This window comes from Symphalangus syndactylus, chromosome 2, assembly GCF_028878055.3.
Source record: "Symphalangus syndactylus isolate Jambi chromosome 2, NHGRI_mSymSyn1-v2.1_pri, whole genome shotgun sequence".
Classification (NCBI taxonomy): Eukaryota; Metazoa; Chordata; class Mammalia; order Primates; family Hylobatidae; genus Symphalangus; species Symphalangus syndactylus.
In genome coordinates, this window is record NC_072424.2 from 73,266,058 (window position 1) to 73,285,095 (window position 19,038).

The following is a 19,038-nucleotide window of genomic DNA, read 5'->3' on the forward strand; positions in this document are numbered from 1 at the left end:
TCATAAACTTCAATATCTCATTCTCTATTATTATTTAATATTTGTTATCATTTGCAAGCCTACAATGTAACTTACAGACCTAGGAATCAGTACAATCAGCTCTGCTACCAACAAAGCAGAGAAAACAATACTTTTCATGTGGTTTCCTTTGAGTTTTAAAATAAGAGCAAGTTAGAATTTCTTTACTCTGAAAAGTTTGCTCATCTTTCCAAAAAAAAAAACAAATTTGCTTATTAGGTAATTATTTTAGGTTCCACAATGCTTTCTCCATGATATTTTATTCCCTTTTATACTGAGGCACATGCCTGGAATCTTTCTTAGTTAGCTGAGCTTGAAAGAGTAGAAATTTCATACCCTTTGATTAACTCTAATGCATAAACCAAGGACAGAACCAGACCTATGGAATCTTCAGAAGATTCTTCTGGAACTCACATCTCGCCTGAAAAGCAAAATGCACAGCAAGCCTTAAGCCTACACTCTGAACATTGAATATATACATATATTTTTTACATTGACACGGTCTTTAGAAAACTCATCTACCCTTATAAAATCACATAATACCTAATGTTGATGAATCAACAAATATATTTCTATAACGCAGGTCTTTCTTCTAAACTCTACAACTCAGTAACCTATTGACTCTCTGGCATATTTCTCTCAGGCATCTCTATGTCAGGGGCACCTACTATCCCAGTTGTCCAGGAACTGCTTCAGTTTAGTCACTGAAATTCCTGCATTCTGGGAAACCCTTCAGGTCCAGGAAACTGAGACAGTTGGTAACTCTTAACATGCTCCACCTTAACTGTATCATATTTGTCTCAAACTTACTCTTATCTTAAATTTCTAAATCTTTGGCAATCACAAAATTCACATAGACATTTATGTTGTGAAAGCAACCTTAGTCTTTTCCCTTCTACTTGCAATTATTATTTTCTTTATTCAAGGAATATTTATTGTCAATTTTGTCAAAGATCAGATGGCTACTGGTGTGCAGATTCATTTCTCGGTTCCTTGTTCTGTTCTGTTGGTCTGTGTGTCTGCTATTGTACCAGTCCCATGCTGTTTTGGTTACTGTAGCCATATAAAGTATTTTGAAGTTGGGTAATGTGATGCCTCCAGATGTGCTCTTTTTGCACTGGGGAAAGGACTCTTTATTCAATAAATGTTGCTGGGATACCTGGCTAGCCATACACAGAAGAATGAAACTGGACTCTTATCTTTTACTATACACAAAAATTAACCCAGGATGGATTAAATATTTAAATATGAGACCTAAAACTATAAGAATCCTAGAAGAAAATCTGGAAAACACCATTTAGACATTGGCCTTGGAAAAGAATTTATGACCAAGTCCTTAAAAGCAATTGCAACAAAACAATTAATGAGTGGAACCTAATTAAACTAAAGCGCTTCTGCACATTAACAATCAACAGAGTAAACAGACAACCTACAGAATAGGGGAATATATTCACAAACTATTCATCCAACAAAGATCTAATATCCAGAATCCATAAGGAACTTAAGCAAATGAACAACCAAAACCAAATAACTCCATTAAAAAGTGGGCTAAATATATGAATAGATTCTTCACAAAAGAAGACATACAAGTGGCCAACAAACATATGAAACATACTCTATATCACTAATCATCAGATAAAAGCAAATCAAAAGCACAATGAGATATCATCTCCCAACAGTCAGGTGGTTATTATTATTATACCAAAAAGACACATGCACTCATATTTCATCATAGCACCATTCACAATAGCAAAGACACGGAATTTACCTAAGTGCCCATCAATGGAGGATTGGATAAATAAAATGTGGTACATATACACCATGGAATACTATGCAGCCATATAAAAGAACAAAATTGGGAAGGGCATGGTGGCTCACGCCTGTAATCTCAGCACTTTGGGAGGCCGAGGCGGGCGGATCACAAGGTCAGGAGATCGAGACCATCCTGGCTAACACAGTGAAACCCCATCTCTACTAAAAATACTAAAAATTAGCTGGGCGTGGTGGCAGGTTTCTGTAGTCCCAGCTACTCGGGAGGATGAGGCAGGAGAATGGCATGAACCCAGGAGGTGGAGCTTGCAGTGAGCTGAGATCACGCCACTGCACTCCAGCCTGGGTGACAGAGCAAGACTCCATCTCAAAAAATAAATAAATAAAATTAAAAAGAACAAAATCATGCCCTTTGCAGCAACATGGATGTAGCTGGCAGACATTATTTTAATTGAATTAATGTAGGAAGAGAAAACCAAATACCCTTTATTCTCACTTATAAGTGGGAGCTAAACATTGGTTATTCACAGACATAAAGATGGCAACAATAGACACTGAAGACTACTAGAAGCGGGAAAATGGGGGAGGGCAAGGACTGAAAAACAAACTGATAGGTACTATGCTCACTTCCTGGGTGACATGCTCAATTTTACGCCAAATCTCAACATCATGCAATATACTCATGTAACAAACGAAAACATGTACCCTCTGAATCTAAAATAAAACTTGAAATTTTTTTTAAAAGTACATTTTATTGACTATCAATTAGGGATTTATCGTCAGAAAAGATTTCAAAAATATCCGTTTTTGTTGAGTTTACATTGCATTGTAGAAAAACAAAATAGAAAAATAAAATAATATATAACTTTTCATAAATAGCGATGTAAAAACAAAATAAAACAGAATAAGAGGAATAGGAAGTGCAGTACCTATGTGTAGAAACTACTGACAGTACCAGCTATAATAGGTTTTGCACCTTTTCCATTAAATTTCTGATTCATGGGAGCCAATCCCCGTGCTAGATTCAAGGTGACACTTATTTGTCTTAGTCAGTGATGATAAACTCGAACTCCCTTGCCAAAGGCAATGGATCTCAAGCTAGAACCAAGTAACTCAAACATTTGTCTGGCAATTGAGTTGCATTCGGATTGAAACACATGGCCTAAATTGACCCAATCAGTCTCAAGAATTTTGATAAAGTTCAGATATTTGTCCCTGCCCAAATCTCATGTTGAGTTGTAAACCCCACTGCTGGAGTTGGGACCTAAGGGCAGGTGTTTGGATCATGGAAGCAGATCCCTCATGGCTTGGTGCCATCTTTGTAATAGTGAGTTCTCACGATATCTGGTCATTTAAAAGTGTGTGGCATCTCCCCCCACCTCTCTCTCTTGTTTTCATTCTTGCCAAGTGATGTGCCTGCTCCTCCTCTGCTTTCTCTCATGAATGGAAGCTTCCTGAGTCCTCCCCAGCAACAGATGCTGCTATGATATCTGTACCTTCAAAACCATAAGCCAATTAAACCTCTTTTCTTTATAAATTAATGCTGCTATGATATCTGTACCTTCAAAACCATTAGCCAATTAAACCTCTTTTCTTTATAAATTATCTTTTCAGTTATTTCTTTGTATTCATTGAAAGAATGACCTAATACAGATTTACATTCCAATATTGTGTGAGAGGTATTCTTTCTTTTTTATTAGATTTCAACATATAAACACATTGTCCAGCTGCTATTGGTAGCCATTTTGTTTGTTCAAGAAAGAAACCAGAGCTATGTAGAGTCAAGAAACAGAGCCAGAGACCAATCTACAACTGGTAGGCCACTGTATATTTTTTTTACTTTCTGTTAGGTGACATAAAATAAGGACTCATGATTAAAGCCAGTTGACTTTCGGATTCTGTTATTAGCTACATATGTGGTACAGACCCTTTTACCTCAGTAAATATCAATGTACTATTTCTTCTGTTCAGAATGTATTTCTTTCATTGTTTACTTGAATGACTGCAAGAGCCAGCGTATTTTAAAGTTTTTTTTGTTTTTATTTTTTTTACTAAACCACTTCAGCCTGTGTTAGCTATTCCTCTGCTTCAATAGAACCACAACACAAAACTTATCACACATTGCAGGTGTATGTTTATGTCAATTGTATTACATCTAAATTGGAGGAAAGCAATTAAATTATGACTAAGAAGCTTCCTCTCTTAAATATGCTCTTATTCAGTTATACAGTTGTATTTTAAACTCTAAAAATTGATAAATAATGCCTCCACCATAGTCCTGTTCTATAAATATTAGCTATGTTATTGTACACCAAGGAAAGGTAAAATTTAACCTTGCTTTAGAGTTTCCACTTATTTATTTTGACAACTAAATATAAGACCTAATTTTTCCAGTGAATATGACAGATTTCTGTTTACTAAATTATTTTCTTGTGACATGAATTTGAAAAATAAGTTAAGATACTTTTATTTCCTTTTAGGGAAATAGGTAAGTTTCAAAATTTTAACAATGTATATTTAAATGTAAATGCTTTCTCTCACCAAAAGGTAAAGTTTTAAGTCAACTTAAAAATATTCCCGGGCTGGGTGTGGTAGCTCACACCTATAATCCCAGTGCTTTGGGAGGCTGAGGTGGGAAGATTGCTTGAGTCCAGGAGTTTGAAACCAGCCTAGCAAACATGGTAAAACCCCGTCTCTACAAAAATTAGCCAGGCGTGGTGGCCAAGGCTGCAGTGAACTGTGACTGTGTCACTGAGCTCTAGCCTGGGCAAGAGTCAGACCCTGTCCCCTCACACCAAAAAATTATTCACCACAATTATTTCTTTTTCAGGTACTGACATTTCTTCTAAGTCACATTCATAAGCAAAAATGATTGCACAATACAAGTTTTTTGTATGCGTGAAAGATATCCTCCAAAATATATTTTCCCCTTTTCATATAATTGGGATACAAGATGACTCATAGCTAAACCAAATTCTTTGTTTCCCCACCAAGAATTTATCTTTAAAACTCTGCTGTGTTCTCAAATTCACACTGAAACCTATATGAGAAACCAACAAGAAAATGAGAAATCTATGCAAATTTTTTTTGTTTTTTTTCCTGGAAAGTGCCAGTAAGAAACAGATTCCACAGTTTTCTAATGATAAAAACGAAAATAACAGAAAGGGGTCAGGTAATTTGTGAAGTAAACATCTTACACTCTTTGAAAGGAAATTTCAGCTGCAGCATTAAAATCTAGTTGTCCCTCTAAAGAAGCATACCTTTAGAAAGGTTATAATTTCCTTGCTGCGTGTGTTTTGGCCTGCTAATATCAAAGCATCCACACTGTCATACAGAATAGAAAAAATTTTTATGAAAAAATAATCTTCCACCCCAATCTTCCTAACCTCAATTATAATTTGTTGAATCAACTTCTTTTAAATATTTGTCTTTTTTTTTTTTTTTTTGCTGTTGACAAATGGCTTAAGGTTGTATTTCTTGATTTACCAATTTTAAGCAATATCTAATTATTCTTTTATAAGAATTGAAAGTGGGAGATTCAGCTTACTTAAAAAATCTAATTCACTTGCTTCCACGTCTAAAATTGTTCCTGACTATAATCAGTAAAGTGCTAGTAAATGTTTAACAATAAGCTCAGTGATGAAGAAAAAGGCCCTCATTTGTAGCATTTGCCAATTTCTACAGTGTGAATACTCCCATCATAGCCAATTTCAAAGTACCAGACGATTGGCTAGAAAAATCTCTAAAAATTTAGCAATAATTTCTACTGATCCAGTAGAGGCCAGCTCTAACACGCCCACTAGGTAACATCTATTTACACGATTTGTTACCTTCTAAACACTAAATAATACATTTATATTTATTGAGAAAGACTCTTCTCTCAGAACACTTACTCAGCCCTTTCTTCTTCCCTTCCACCTTGAAACTTCATTCAATAATTTCATATTAAGATATTACATATATATTCAAATAGAAAATCGCAATGAAGTCTTCTGTTTTCCCTCTTGATTCTTAAAATTGAACAATGATTAATAACAGTATATAGGTAAAAGCATGCAGCTATGGTTTACTAAAAAGTCAGATGATGTGTTGATATTCCCATATCACAATATTGGGATATTCTAAGGGCCATATGCCTAGTATCAAGATTACTAACACCCTCATTTGTATAATTCCATCAATTGTTCAAAACCATCAAACACCTTAATTTGCTCCATATTTATAACATGGTTTTCTTATGTTGGATTTGGTTTTTCTTGGAATTTCTAATTACCTTGTGTATGTGCTGTGTGTCTGTGGGCAAAGGATTAGCTTGTGTTTATCATATTCTCATATTTATCTACCTTTTAAATTAGGCTATTTTGTAACATCTCTTTTTATCCCAAGAAACCCATTTCTCAGAACACTTCTCATCCTTATTCCCATCTGATGACTTTCGTTTGTATCATCTTTGTTACCACCATATCCCTGATTAATTCTCCACCTGCACTATGCCACAGCTGAGCATCTGACAGTGGCTAGAGAAAAGCTATGCTGACTAATCTGTCTCCAAAGTTATGGCACTCATTTTAATTGAGGCTTGAGAGATCGAGATGCCTATTACATTGTCATAATCCCATACAACCCCATTTTCCACACCAAAATTTTCTATCTCCTTCTGTTTTTTCAAATATTCATACCTCATTGCCCATCCTCACATCTGACTATCTTCCTTTTGACTGAGAAAATAGAACCTTCCATATATGTACCAGAAAATAAAGCAATCTGTATCTGTACCCACATACTTAGCCTTTCATTCTGTTAAAATTGGCACTGGATTCCCTGTCTTGTCTCCTATTTAAAGGCATTAATCTTGGAATACTCTCCTGTTCTTCTAAATCATCAAATATTCCTTTCTATTTAATGTTTCTCATAATGATACACGCATGCTACAAATATTCCATCTTACCTATAAAATTAAGAGAATGTTGTATTGGCCCAAAGATAGAAAAATAGAGCAAGAGAATAAAGAGTAATTTGTGAACCCAGAATCATTTACATGTCAGTTTCTTTTTTTTTTTTTTTTTTTTTTTTTTTTTTGAGACGGAGTCTCGCTCTGTCGCCCAGGCTGGAGTGCAGTGGCACAATCTCGGCTCACTGCAAGCTCCGCCTCCTGGGTTCACGCCATTCTCCTGCCTCAGCCTCTCCGAGTAGCTGGGACTACAGGCGCCCGCCACCACGCCCGGCTAATTTTTTTGTATTTTTAGTAGAGACGGGGTTTCACCGTGGTCTCGATCTCCTGACCTCGTGATCCGCCCGCCTCGGCCTCCCAAAGTGCTGGGATTACAAGCGTGAGCCACCGTGCCCGGCCTTACATGTCAGTTTCATACAGAATAGAGATAGAATTGTAGAATAGCATAGAAACGGTAGACTAGCACAGTGTGGTACTGAGATTATTAGTTTTTATTTTAGAAGAAAATAAATTTGGATCCTTACCTTGCAGTGACCACAGAAAATAATACCAGCACTTTGGAAGGCCAAGGCTGGTGGTTCGCTTGAGCCCAGGAGTTCGAGACCAGCCTGGGAAACATGGCAAGACCCTGTTTCTACAAAACCACAAAAATTAGCCAGGCAAAGTGGTGTACACCTGTAATCCCAGCTACATGTGAGGCTGATGCAGGAGGATCACTTGAGCCTAGGAGACAGAGTTTGCAGTGAACTGAGATGGCACCACTGCACTCCAGCCTGGGTGACAGAGCAGGACCATGTCTCAAAACAAAAATGAAAACAAAAACAAACAAACAAACAAACAAACAAAAAACAGAAAAAAGCTATTTTATTGTGAAGCTACCAATATTGTGAAGACTTGAGGGGCCAAAATCTCAAAGGGAAATTAAGTCCATAGAAGTGAGCATGATATTTGGCACTAGTTTTTCTCTGCAAGGAATTCATAATTCTAAAGTTGTAATTGAGAGAGTATGAAATTGAGCTAAAGCAGTACTGAGCTTTCAGCAATTTTATGGGAACAACAGAGCAGAAATGAAAAATTAAAGCCCAACCATAAGGAGGGATTGTAGTGAACAGACCAAGCTTTAAAAGGGCTCTACATTAGGGGTAAAAATAAAACAGAATTAGATCAGTTCTCAGAAGAACCAAACCCCATTTTAAAGAAGCTCAGTTCACAGTTAGATTAGAGTAATCTGGCAGTACTCTAACTGCTTCCTTGAAATTTATGGAAGTAGATTATATTATCCAATGCTTCAATTTTTTTTCTAAAAGTCTCCACAAACAATGAGATTCAAACAAAAATCACCACACATACAGAGATAAGAATTGATCAAATACTTTTAAAAATATTCATAACGGAATAGACATCAAGCAGAACAGACATCCAAGATCAAATTCTAAACAGTACAACATCCTAACAGGAAATGAGGTGAAACAGAATTAATATATTCTTCTCCTGGACATAGATATGAAAGCCCTAAATTTAAAAAATTAGCAACTAGATCAGCAGAATATACCAAAAATAATATACGACAACAAAACAGGATTTACTTTAGATATTCAAGGCCAATTAACTTTTAAAATCAGTGTAATTCAACATGTTAAGAGAATAATGGAGGAAAAACTATGATTTCATTGGATGCAGACAAACCATTTGACGACAAACTTAGCAGGACACTCTCTGCAGCTATGGCAGTGGCAGAAGAGGTTGACAGCTGCAATTTATCTTACAATGACCCTCCCTGCTGCTGGGGCCACAAACCCTTCATTGGAAGAGGAGTATCTGGGAGGGTTCTTTACAATGTCTTCTATGCCTCCTGTGTCTAGTGATTATCTTATTGTTGTTCTTATACTTAAAAATTTAATTCGTTTATTATAGAACAGCAGGATCAAATTACAGTCCAAGAGCTAAATCTAGCCCTTTCTCTGTTTTGTAATAAAGACTTATTTGTATAAAAGCACATCCGTTCATTTTTGTATTGCCTATGATAGTATAGACAAAGTTGAATAACTGCAAGAGAGACCTTATGGTCCACAGAGACAAAAATATTTACCATTTGATCCTTTACAGAAAAAGTTTGTTCGAGCTGTTTTAGAAAGGTAGTAGTGTACTTCCTCTATGGGTATGCTATTAGGATTATTTCTCATTTAATAATAATTAATTTCTGAATGGATATGTATAAAAATAACAGGAATTGATTATATTGCACACTTATCATTGAGAATATTTTTTAGAATTGTCAATGTATTATTCTTTTCATAAGCCCCATTACACTCCAGGCACTCTGGCTTCAGAATCTGGACCCTTAACTATTGGAAGATGTGTCTTCCTAAGGAGAATTGAAGTACAGCTTCTCATTGATGAGCAAATGAGTCCATCAAGCTTTGAGCCCCTCAAAATGCCAGAGTTTTTTAAAGTTCCCTGGGGTTTTAGACCTTGGAATAAATGCCTGGTTACCTTTTACTCCACATCTATATGGGGATAGAGGTTCCTTGATCTAGATTTTTCCCTTTTCTTCATGTGGCTTACTTTGAATCCAATTTCTGGTTGCCAGGATCTCCTACAGCACCCTCACATCTGCTTCTCCCACCTTATTTTAATATTTGTGGCACATTTCGATCAGTCTTCTCCTTCCAGATAAGTACTGTCTTCTGATAACCCTCCTACAATGCCCTGTTGTATTGGTCTGCTCCACCAATGCCGTAACATAGCCCTAGGAGGTGAACAATTCTACTTAATCTGCCATTTTGACAAGAAAAGCACTGCTGTGTTTTCATTTTATGTGCTTGTTTTTAATTAATTTATTTGTAACAAAACAGTGTATATGGTATATACCATGATGCTTTGATATACACACATGTACACAATAAAATCATTACTACAGCTGAACTAACATATCTGTGTCCTAACATACTTACCATTTATTATTTTGGTGAAAGCATCAAGCATCTACTCTCGTAGCAAACTTCTACCATACAATTTATTATTAAATGTACTCATTTATGCTGTAGATTACATCTCTAGACTTACTCATCCTATTTTTAATTGCACAATAGTTCATGGAAAAAAATTAACTCATTTTGAGTATTCTGTTTTTGGTTTCTAATTAATAATTAGTACTTAAGTATTTACATGTTGAGGACAGTAAGTCTCTCTAGTGAGTGCTTGACATCAGTGCCATGTGGAGACTGAAGCAAAATAAAAATTCAGTAATAATGCTCTTCATTTAAATGTTTGATATGTGGTTCATCATGGATGTCCTTGCATTAATATTGATTTCTTTAAAATTTCATTGAAATATATTTTATATTGATCACTGTATTTTGCTATATCCTTAAAATTTGGGAGTCCTAACTAAGAACAATCAGACAAGAGAAAGAAATGAAGGGCATCCAGATGTGAAATGAAGAAGTCAAATTATCATTGTTTATAGAGGACATAATCTTATATTTGGAAAAACCTAATGACTCCAGAAAAAAAACGATTAGAATGACAAACAAATTCAGTAAAGTTGCAGGTTACAAAGTAAATGTACAAAAGTCAGTAGCATTCCTGTGTGCCAACAGTGAACAATTTGAAAAAGCAATTTAAAAAGTAATTTCATTTACGATAGCTACAAATAACATAAAATACCTAGGAATTAATAAAAGAAGTGAAAGATCCATATAATGAAAATTATAAAACATTGATGAAAGAAATTGAAGAGGACACAAAAAATTGGAGAGAGATTTCATTTCTATGGGTTGGACACATCAATATTGTTAAAATGTACATACTACCCAAAGCAATCTACAGATTCAATGTAACCTATTAAAATATATAACACATAATCCTAAAATGTATATGGAGCCATAAAATATCCAAAACAGCCAGAGCTATCCTGAACTAAAGAAAAAAACTAATGAATCACATCACCTGACTACAAATTATACTACACAGTTATAGTAACCAAAACATCATAGTATTGTCATAAAAACAGACACATAGACCAATGGAATAGAATAGAGAACTCAGAAACAAATCCATATTCCTACTGTGAACTCATTTTTGACAAAGGTGCCAAGAGCATACACTGAAGGATAGTTTCTACAATAAATGGTGCTTGGAAAACTAAATATTCATAAGCAGAAGAATGAAACTAGATTCCTATCTCTCAGCATATACAAAAATCAAACATAATAGATTAAAGTCTTAAATATAAGACCTCAAACTATGAAACTGCTAAAGGAAAACTTTGGAGAAACTCTCCAGGACATTGAATTGGCAAAGATTTCTTGAGGAATACCCAACAAGCACATGCAGCTAAAGCAGAAATGGACAAATGGGATCACATTGAGAGGTGACAGTGTGCTGGCAGTCCTCACAGCCCTCGCTCACTCTCGGCACCTCCTCTGCCTGGGCTCCCACTTTGGCGGCACTTGAGGAGCCCTTCAGCCCACCGCTGCACTGTGGGAGCCCCTTTCTGGGCTGGCCAAGGCGGGAGCCGGCTCCCTCAGCTTGCAGGGAGTGTGGAGGGAGAGGCGCAAGTGGGAACCAGAGCTGCGCGCGACGCTTGTGGGCCAGCTGGAGTTACGGGTGGGCATGGGCTTGGCTGGCCCTGCCAGCCCTGGGCCGTGAGGGGCTTGGTGCCCGGGCCAGTGGCTGCGGAGGGTGTACTGGGTCCCCCAGCAGTGCTGACCCACTGGCGCTGCACTCGATTTCTCACCAGACCTTAGTTAGCTGCCTTTCCGCGGGGCAGGGCTCGGGACCTGCAGCTCGCCATGCCTGAGCCTCCCACCCCCTCCATGGGCTCCGGTGCGGCCCGAGCCTCCCTGACGAGCACCACCCCCTGCTCCACAGCACCCAGTCCGATCAACCGCCCAAGGGCTGAGGAGTGCGAGCACACAGTGCGGGACTGGCGGGCAGCTCCACCTGCAGCCCCTGGTGCAGGATCCACTGGGTGAAGCCAGCTGGGCCCCTGAGTCTGGTGGAGATGTGGAGAACCTTTATGTCTAGTTCAGGGATTGTAAACACACCAATCAGCACCCTGTGTCTAGCTCGAGGTTTGTGGATGCACCAATCGACACTCTGTATCTAGCTGCTCTGCTGGGGCCTTGGAGAACCTTTGTGTCCATACTCTGTATCTAACTGATCTGATGGGGACGTGGAGGACCTTTATGTCTAGCTCAGGGATTGTAAACGCACCAATCAGCACCCTTTCAAAACAGACCACTCGGCTCTACCAATCAGCAGGACGTGGGTGGGGCCAGATAAGAGAATAAAAGCAGGCTGCCCGAGCCAGCAGTGGCAACCCACTGGGGTCCCCTTCCACACTGTGGAAGCTTTGTTCTTTCGGTCTTTGCAATAAATCTTGCTACTGCTCACTCTTTGGGTCCACACTGCTTTTATGAGCTGTAACACTCACCGCGAAGGTCTACAGCTTCACTCCTGAAGCCAGCGAGACCACGAGCCCACTGGGAGGAACAAACAACTCCAGACGTGCCGCCTTAAGAGCTGTAACACTCACTGCGAAGGTCCGCAGCTTCACTCCTGAGCCAGCGAGACCATGAACCCACCAGAAGGAAGAAACTCCGGACACATCCGAACATCAGAAGGAACAAACTCCGGACACGCCGCCTTTAGAACTGTAACACTCACTGCGAAGGTCTGCAGCTTCACTCCTGAGCCAGCGAGACCACGAACCCACCAGAAGGAAGAAACTCCGAACACATCCAAACATCAGAAGGAACAAACTCTGGACACGCCGCCTTTAGAACTGTAACACTCACCGCGAGCGTCCGCGGCTTCATTCTTCAAGTCAGTGAGACCAAGAACCCACCAATTCCGGACACAACATCAAGTTTTAGTTTCTGCACAGCTACAGGAAAAAAAATCAACAAAGTGAAACAACCGCCCATGAAATGAGAGAAAATATTTGCAAACTATCTGTCTTACAATGGATTAATAACCAGAATATATTAAAAGCTCAAACAACTCTGTAGGAAAAAGTCTAGTAATCCAATTTAAAAATGGGCAAAATATCTGTATAGACATATCCCAAAAGAAGACATACAAGTGCAAAACAAGTATATGAAAAGGTATTCAACATCACTGATCATCAGAGAAATTCAAATCAAAACCACTTTGAAGGCTGGGTGCTGTGGCTCTTATCTGTAATCCCAGCACTTTGGGAAGCCAAGGTAGGTAGATCACCTGAATTCAGGAGTTCAAGACAGCCTGGGCAACATGATGAAACCCTGTCTCTACAAAAACTACAAAAATTAACCTGTACATACCTGTAGTCCTAGCTACTCGGGAACCTGAAGCAGGAGAATCACTTGAGCCAGGAAATGTTAAGACTGCAGTGAGCCGGGACAACGCTGCTGCACTCCAGCCTGGACACAGAGGGAGAGTCCATCTCAAAAAATAAATAAATAGATAAAAAATCACTACAACGAGATATCATCTCACCCTAGTTAAAATGGTTTTTGTCCAAAACACAGGCAATAACAAATGCTGATGAGGATGTGGGAAAAAGGGAACCCTCATACACTGTTGGTAAGAATGTAAAGTAGTACAACCACTATGGAGAACAGTTTGGAGGTTCCTCATAAAAACTAAAAATAGACCTACCATGGGATTGCTGCATCACATGGTAGCTCTATTTTTATTTCCTTCTTTTCTCAAAAGAAAGGAAATCAGTATATCAAAGAGATATCTGCACTCCCATGTTTATTGCAGCACTGTTCACAATAGCCAAGATTTGGAAGCAACCTGTGTGTCTACTAATAAAGCAATGGATAAAGGAAATGTGCTACATAGGCTACAAAAAAAGAATGAAATTATGTTATTTGAACAATATATATTGAATTGGAGGTCACTAGGTTAAGTGAAATAAGCCAGGCACAGAAAGACAAACATCACATGTTCTCACTTATTTGTGGGAACTAAAAATTAAAACAAGTGAACTCACAGGAAGAGAGAACAGAATGATGGTTACCAGAGGCTGAAAAGGGTAGTGGGGTCGAGAAGTGGGGATACTTTAATGGGTACAAAGATACAGTTAGACATAATGAAGAAGATCTAGGATTTGATAGCACAACAGAGTGACAACAGTGAAGAAGAATTTATTCTACCTTTTAAAATAACTAAAAGAATATAATTGGATTGTGTATTAGTCTATTCTCATGCTGCAAATAAAGACATACCTGAGACTGGGTAATTAATAAAGGAAAGAAGTTTAATTGTCTCAGTTCATCCTGTCTGGTGAGGCCTCAGGAAACTTATAACCATGGCAGAAAGGGAAGCAAACCAATCCTTCTTCACAGGGTGGCAGGAAGGAGAATGAGTGCCCAGCGAAGGAGGCAGCCCCTTATAAAACCATCAGATCTTTTGAGAACTAACTCATTATCACAAGAACAGGATTAGGTAAACCACCCCCATGATTCAATTATCTCCACCTAGTCCCTCCCATGACACTTGGGGATTATGGGAACTACAATTAAAAATGAGATTTGGGTGGGCACACAGCCAAACCATATCAAATTGTTTGTAAAACAAAGGATAAATGCTTGAGATGATGAATATCCCATTTACCCTGATGTGATTATTATGCATTGTATGAGTTATCAAAATGTCTCATGTAACCCATAAATACATATGCCTAGTATGTACCCACAAAAATTTAAAATTAAAAAAATAAAAAATAAAATAAAATGCACTCATGCCAGGGAAAATATGCATATATACGCATATGTATGCATATATATGCATATATACACGCATATATGCATACATATGCATATATACGTGTATATACAGGCATATATGCATACATATGCGTATATACACACATATGATATCATGTGTAAACACATATGCATATTATGCATATATACACACATATGCATATTATGCATATATACACACATATATGCATATATACATATATGTATATACACATACGCACACACATGCATACACACATATATGCATATATACACATATACATATATACGTATATGTATATATATGCATATATGTGTGTGTATGTGTATATATATATATATATATATATAGTGCCCCAGCCAAGTTTCTCACTAACCTAAACCTTGTTCCAACCCTGTTTGACATGTTTCTCAAAGCTCTTGATTATATGATATCCTCCTTTAGGGATAATCATATAACCATAAATAAATATCTATATAAAAATAATTCTATAAAAACACCTAGAGTCAAAACTTACATTCCTATACTTCTTATGTGAGCCAGTATAGCACATTTAAATATTTGTCTTTTAAGATTAAAGTATTACCCTTTCCAACAGCCCTGTATTAAAATGAAGCGTTTTCTTGATTTTTTCTTTTTTTTTTTTTGAGACGGAGTCTTGCTCTGCCGCCCATGCTGGAGTGCAGTGGCGCGATCTCGGCTCACTGCAAGCCCTGCCTTCCAGGTTCACGCCATTCTCCTGCCTCAGCCTCCCAAGTAGCTGGGACTACAGGGGCCTGCCACCGTGCCCAGCTAATTTGTGTGTGTGTGTGTGTGTGTGTGTGTGTGTGTTATGTTTTTAGTAGAGATGGGGTTTCACCATGTTAGGCAGGATGGTCTTGATCTCCTGACCTCGTAATCCGCCCACCTTGGCCTCCCAAAGTGCTGGGATTACAGGCGTGAGCCACCGTGCCCGGCCTCAAAATGAAGAGTTTTCATACAATGTGTAAGGACAGATAATTCATTAAACCATTAGCAATTTATATTATTTGAAAATTTTCTAATATGAAAATTAATTGATAAAATCATAAGCTTTAACTGGAGCACAGAGAAGAAACTTGCTCAAATAAGAGATTAAGCCTTATAGATACAGTGCTGGAATCCCAAAATTAGCATGAGATGAATGATTGGCTTCAGATGGGGCATTCTGAAAGCCATGAAAAATGAGATGTGAGAATAATAAAGTCAAGCTTCTACTTTTGCTTGAACTAATTTTCCTTGCTCTAATTATATACAATGCATCGAATGCATTATCCACAAATAAAGTCCTCTCAGTAAATACATATTGCTCTAAAAAATGGAATACCTAAGTGTTTGTAAATTTTACTTATTTATATTTTAAACAATGTTTCAGAATGTATTTCAAAAATTATATAAAAGCAGAATGCTTCTGCATTAACAAAATCAATAGCAATATTCATAATAAATATTGAGTAATAAGAAAGCCAATATGATAGGCATCCTTATTTGTGATTACTGTTGGCAAGATGGAAGCAGCACATTTACTGATGGAACCGTACAATCACGAAGTATTTCATGCATAACTATTCAAAATAAAATTATCATTTTCCTGGAATGAAAACACTTCAAAATTATAGTGTGCACAGCTCTAAATTGATTCTATAAATGGATTCCAGAAAATCATTTACCAGATGGTTATATTTAGATGCCACTCAAGCTTCCTGAGTACTTTAAAGGTGGAGTCACCTATGCCCACAGCTGTATTAATAGAGAAAAATAAAAGACTTAACATCTTTAAAGAGGAATAAATGCTGAGTGTAACAAAAAACACAAAAATACAAGAAAGTTTCCAATTAAATGATATTGATACACACAGGAAAGGCAAATTAGTGTTTTAATTGTTCATCAAGCTTAATTTCATATAAGCAAGTCTCAGTCACCACAATGTAAAATTTTTTCATGTGTATCATGATTGCAATTTTGATTGTCATCAGAATCACTTACTTTGCCTATTTCCCCTCTGAGAGGTAATACAGGGAGTCCTTGGTTAAAAGTACAGATTCTGGAGACAAACCACTTGCATTTACAGCCTAGGTTTGTGATTTCAGGCAAAGTACTTAACCTCCTGGGTCTGAGTTTCCTCAAATATAAAATAATAATTATAACTTCATAAGGTTTTGACAATTAAATTAGATGATGCAATGCCTGACATAATGAAAGTGCTAATAATTGTTAATAATAGATGTTAGAATTTTGAAGAATGGTAAAAATACCTAATTGATATGGGAAATTCACTTTTAGGAAAACGTTGTTAACGTGCAGTGGAATATGTCAAAGACAACACCCCAGTTATCACTAAAAATAGGTCTCTGAGTGTTATATACACATTTTCTGCTATCTAAAATTCGATAGATTATCTATACAGTAACCACATAGCTGAAGGACAGTACATACCATCTGAACATGTATTTTCTTTGGGAAACAGTTTTCTCTTAAATTCAACTGCTTTATGATATCCCATGGGGGTTAGTGCTCATATGAATCTACTTAGGAGGAAAACCACGTGCTAGAAACACCAAACCTAAAAGAGATGCTGAAACTTGAAGATGTCATCCCACCACTACTAAAAGCAGAGATATAGAGTGATGGTGTTATCAACATTCAGAGGAGAACTAACTTAGTAATCAATGCTTTTGCCCTGGATTTTGGAGGAGTGTTAAGAATTATAAAATGGCAAACCATGATCAGTCACCCCAAACATATAGAACTGGCTTACTGCAGACTGAAAGTTTGTGAAGGGATACTCTTTAGACAGAAAAAAACATATGCTTTAAAGATCCTGAAACAGACTTCAAGAGATGTGGCACAACCTGTTTCCAGGAAATAGAAGCATCATATGAGCTATCTTTGACGCTGCAAAATGAAATGAGGAGATTAAACATGTCATTCAACTAGTTCAAGTTATTTCTCTTTTCCTGCCCCTCCACTAGTGTTCATATGGATCTCCCTGCCTGGAATTCCCTCCCTGACCTGTCAGCTGTTTCTTTTTGTACGATTCTTACTTATTCTTACTTATTATTGATCACTCAAATCTCATCTTGGATATCACTTCTTCCAGGAAGCCAAATCTAGGTTAGGAGCGTGCTGTGTGTACACCCAGCACCCTGAATTTCCTGTACCACAGTATTTGTCACGCCATTATCCTGCCTCTGTACCTGTCCATATCTTCACGACATAAAAATGTTTTGAAGTAAGAGATCTTCTATATAATGTCACAATCATATCACCAGAGCCATTCCTGGGTCAGTGCTCAATAAATGTTTGTTTAAAATAAAAGTAGAGAGAGAAGGGAAAAGGGAGTAAGAATGAAGGTAGAAATGAACAAGCAGTGCCTCATTCCTTTAAATAATGGCAAAACTGCTGGAAATTCCCAAAACAAGAAGCCACATGATCCCAGACTCAGCTGTGGCACAAAGTGAGGGAAGTTATTTATGTGGGACCAAAAAGGCTGATTTTGTTTGCTACAGTTTTTTCAAGCCTGAAGATGAAAATATCCTTAAAACAATTTAATCCTTCTGAAATAATGGTGGAGGAAAACAACTATTTGTAAAAGCAATCCAGTGAAAATTAATAAACAAATTGGCAGTTTTTTTTTCTCTTGAAAAAGCTTTCTTCTAATAAGCGTCTGCCATCCCTCTCCAATCCCCCTCAGTCCACCACTCCACACTGCTGTTTGTCCTGCCGCCAAGAAAAGATCAAAACCAAAGTATCTCCAGCTTTTAACTCGTACTCCAGTTATTGCCAAGCCTTTACATATTAAACCTATAATTTTATTTATTGACTTATCAACTTAAGATTTTATCTATCTATTCACTTAGCATTATGAAACTTGAAGATTTATTTTAATGAACTCCTCTCTACTTTTGAGTTCATAGAAGTAGAAAGTACAATCGTGGTCATTAGAGAATGGGAAAGGTAGGGAGAAGAGGAGGATAGGGAGAGGTTGGCTAACAAAGTTATATTTAGATGGGAAGAAAAAGTTCTAGTGCTCTGTGGTACTGTAGGGTGAAAATGGTTAACAATAATTTAGTGTATATTTTCAAAAAGCTAGAAAAAAATTGAGGGTTTATAGCACCAATAAATTATAAATGTTCCAGGTGATAGATATGCTAATGACCCTGATCTGATCATTACACATTGTATACATGTATCAATGTCACTCTGTATCCCATAAATATCTACAATTATGATGTGTCAACTAAAAACAAAAGCAACAAAATAAAATCCTCTTTATTTTAAAAGGTAAAAAAAGAAAAAGCTTTCTTCTAATGAGTGCTCACGAAGGAACACAGAAAGCAGTCCACTGTATTTTTTTAAATGTGTGATTACACCACCTTTGATGTGTATGTATATGTGTATGTGTATGTATAGATATCCCATGTGTGGTATATGTGATATCACATGTATCTATCACATATGTGGTAGCTATATATCACACACACATATGCACACACATACGCAGTTAACATATACATGAAACTCTTTAGACTGAATAT

The 19,038-nt window shown here is 37.2% G+C and overlaps 1 long non-coding RNA gene across 3 annotated transcripts in view; it reads right to left on the minus strand.

Moving 5' to 3' along the window:
- Positions 1–19,038, minus strand: part of LOC129471006 (uncharacterized) — a 275,579-nt gene that overhangs the window by 230,458 nt on the left and 26,083 nt on the right. For all 3 annotated transcript variants that reach the window (XR_008653465.2, XR_010116252.1, XR_010116257.1), the window contains exons 2-4: positions 16,171–16,240; positions 13,051–13,149; positions 12,544–12,632 (exon numbers count right to left, since the gene is read on the minus strand). This is a non-coding gene — a long non-coding RNA (uncharacterized lncRNA). The remainder of the gene's footprint in view (positions 1–12,543; positions 12,633–13,050; positions 13,150–16,170; positions 16,241–19,038) is intronic.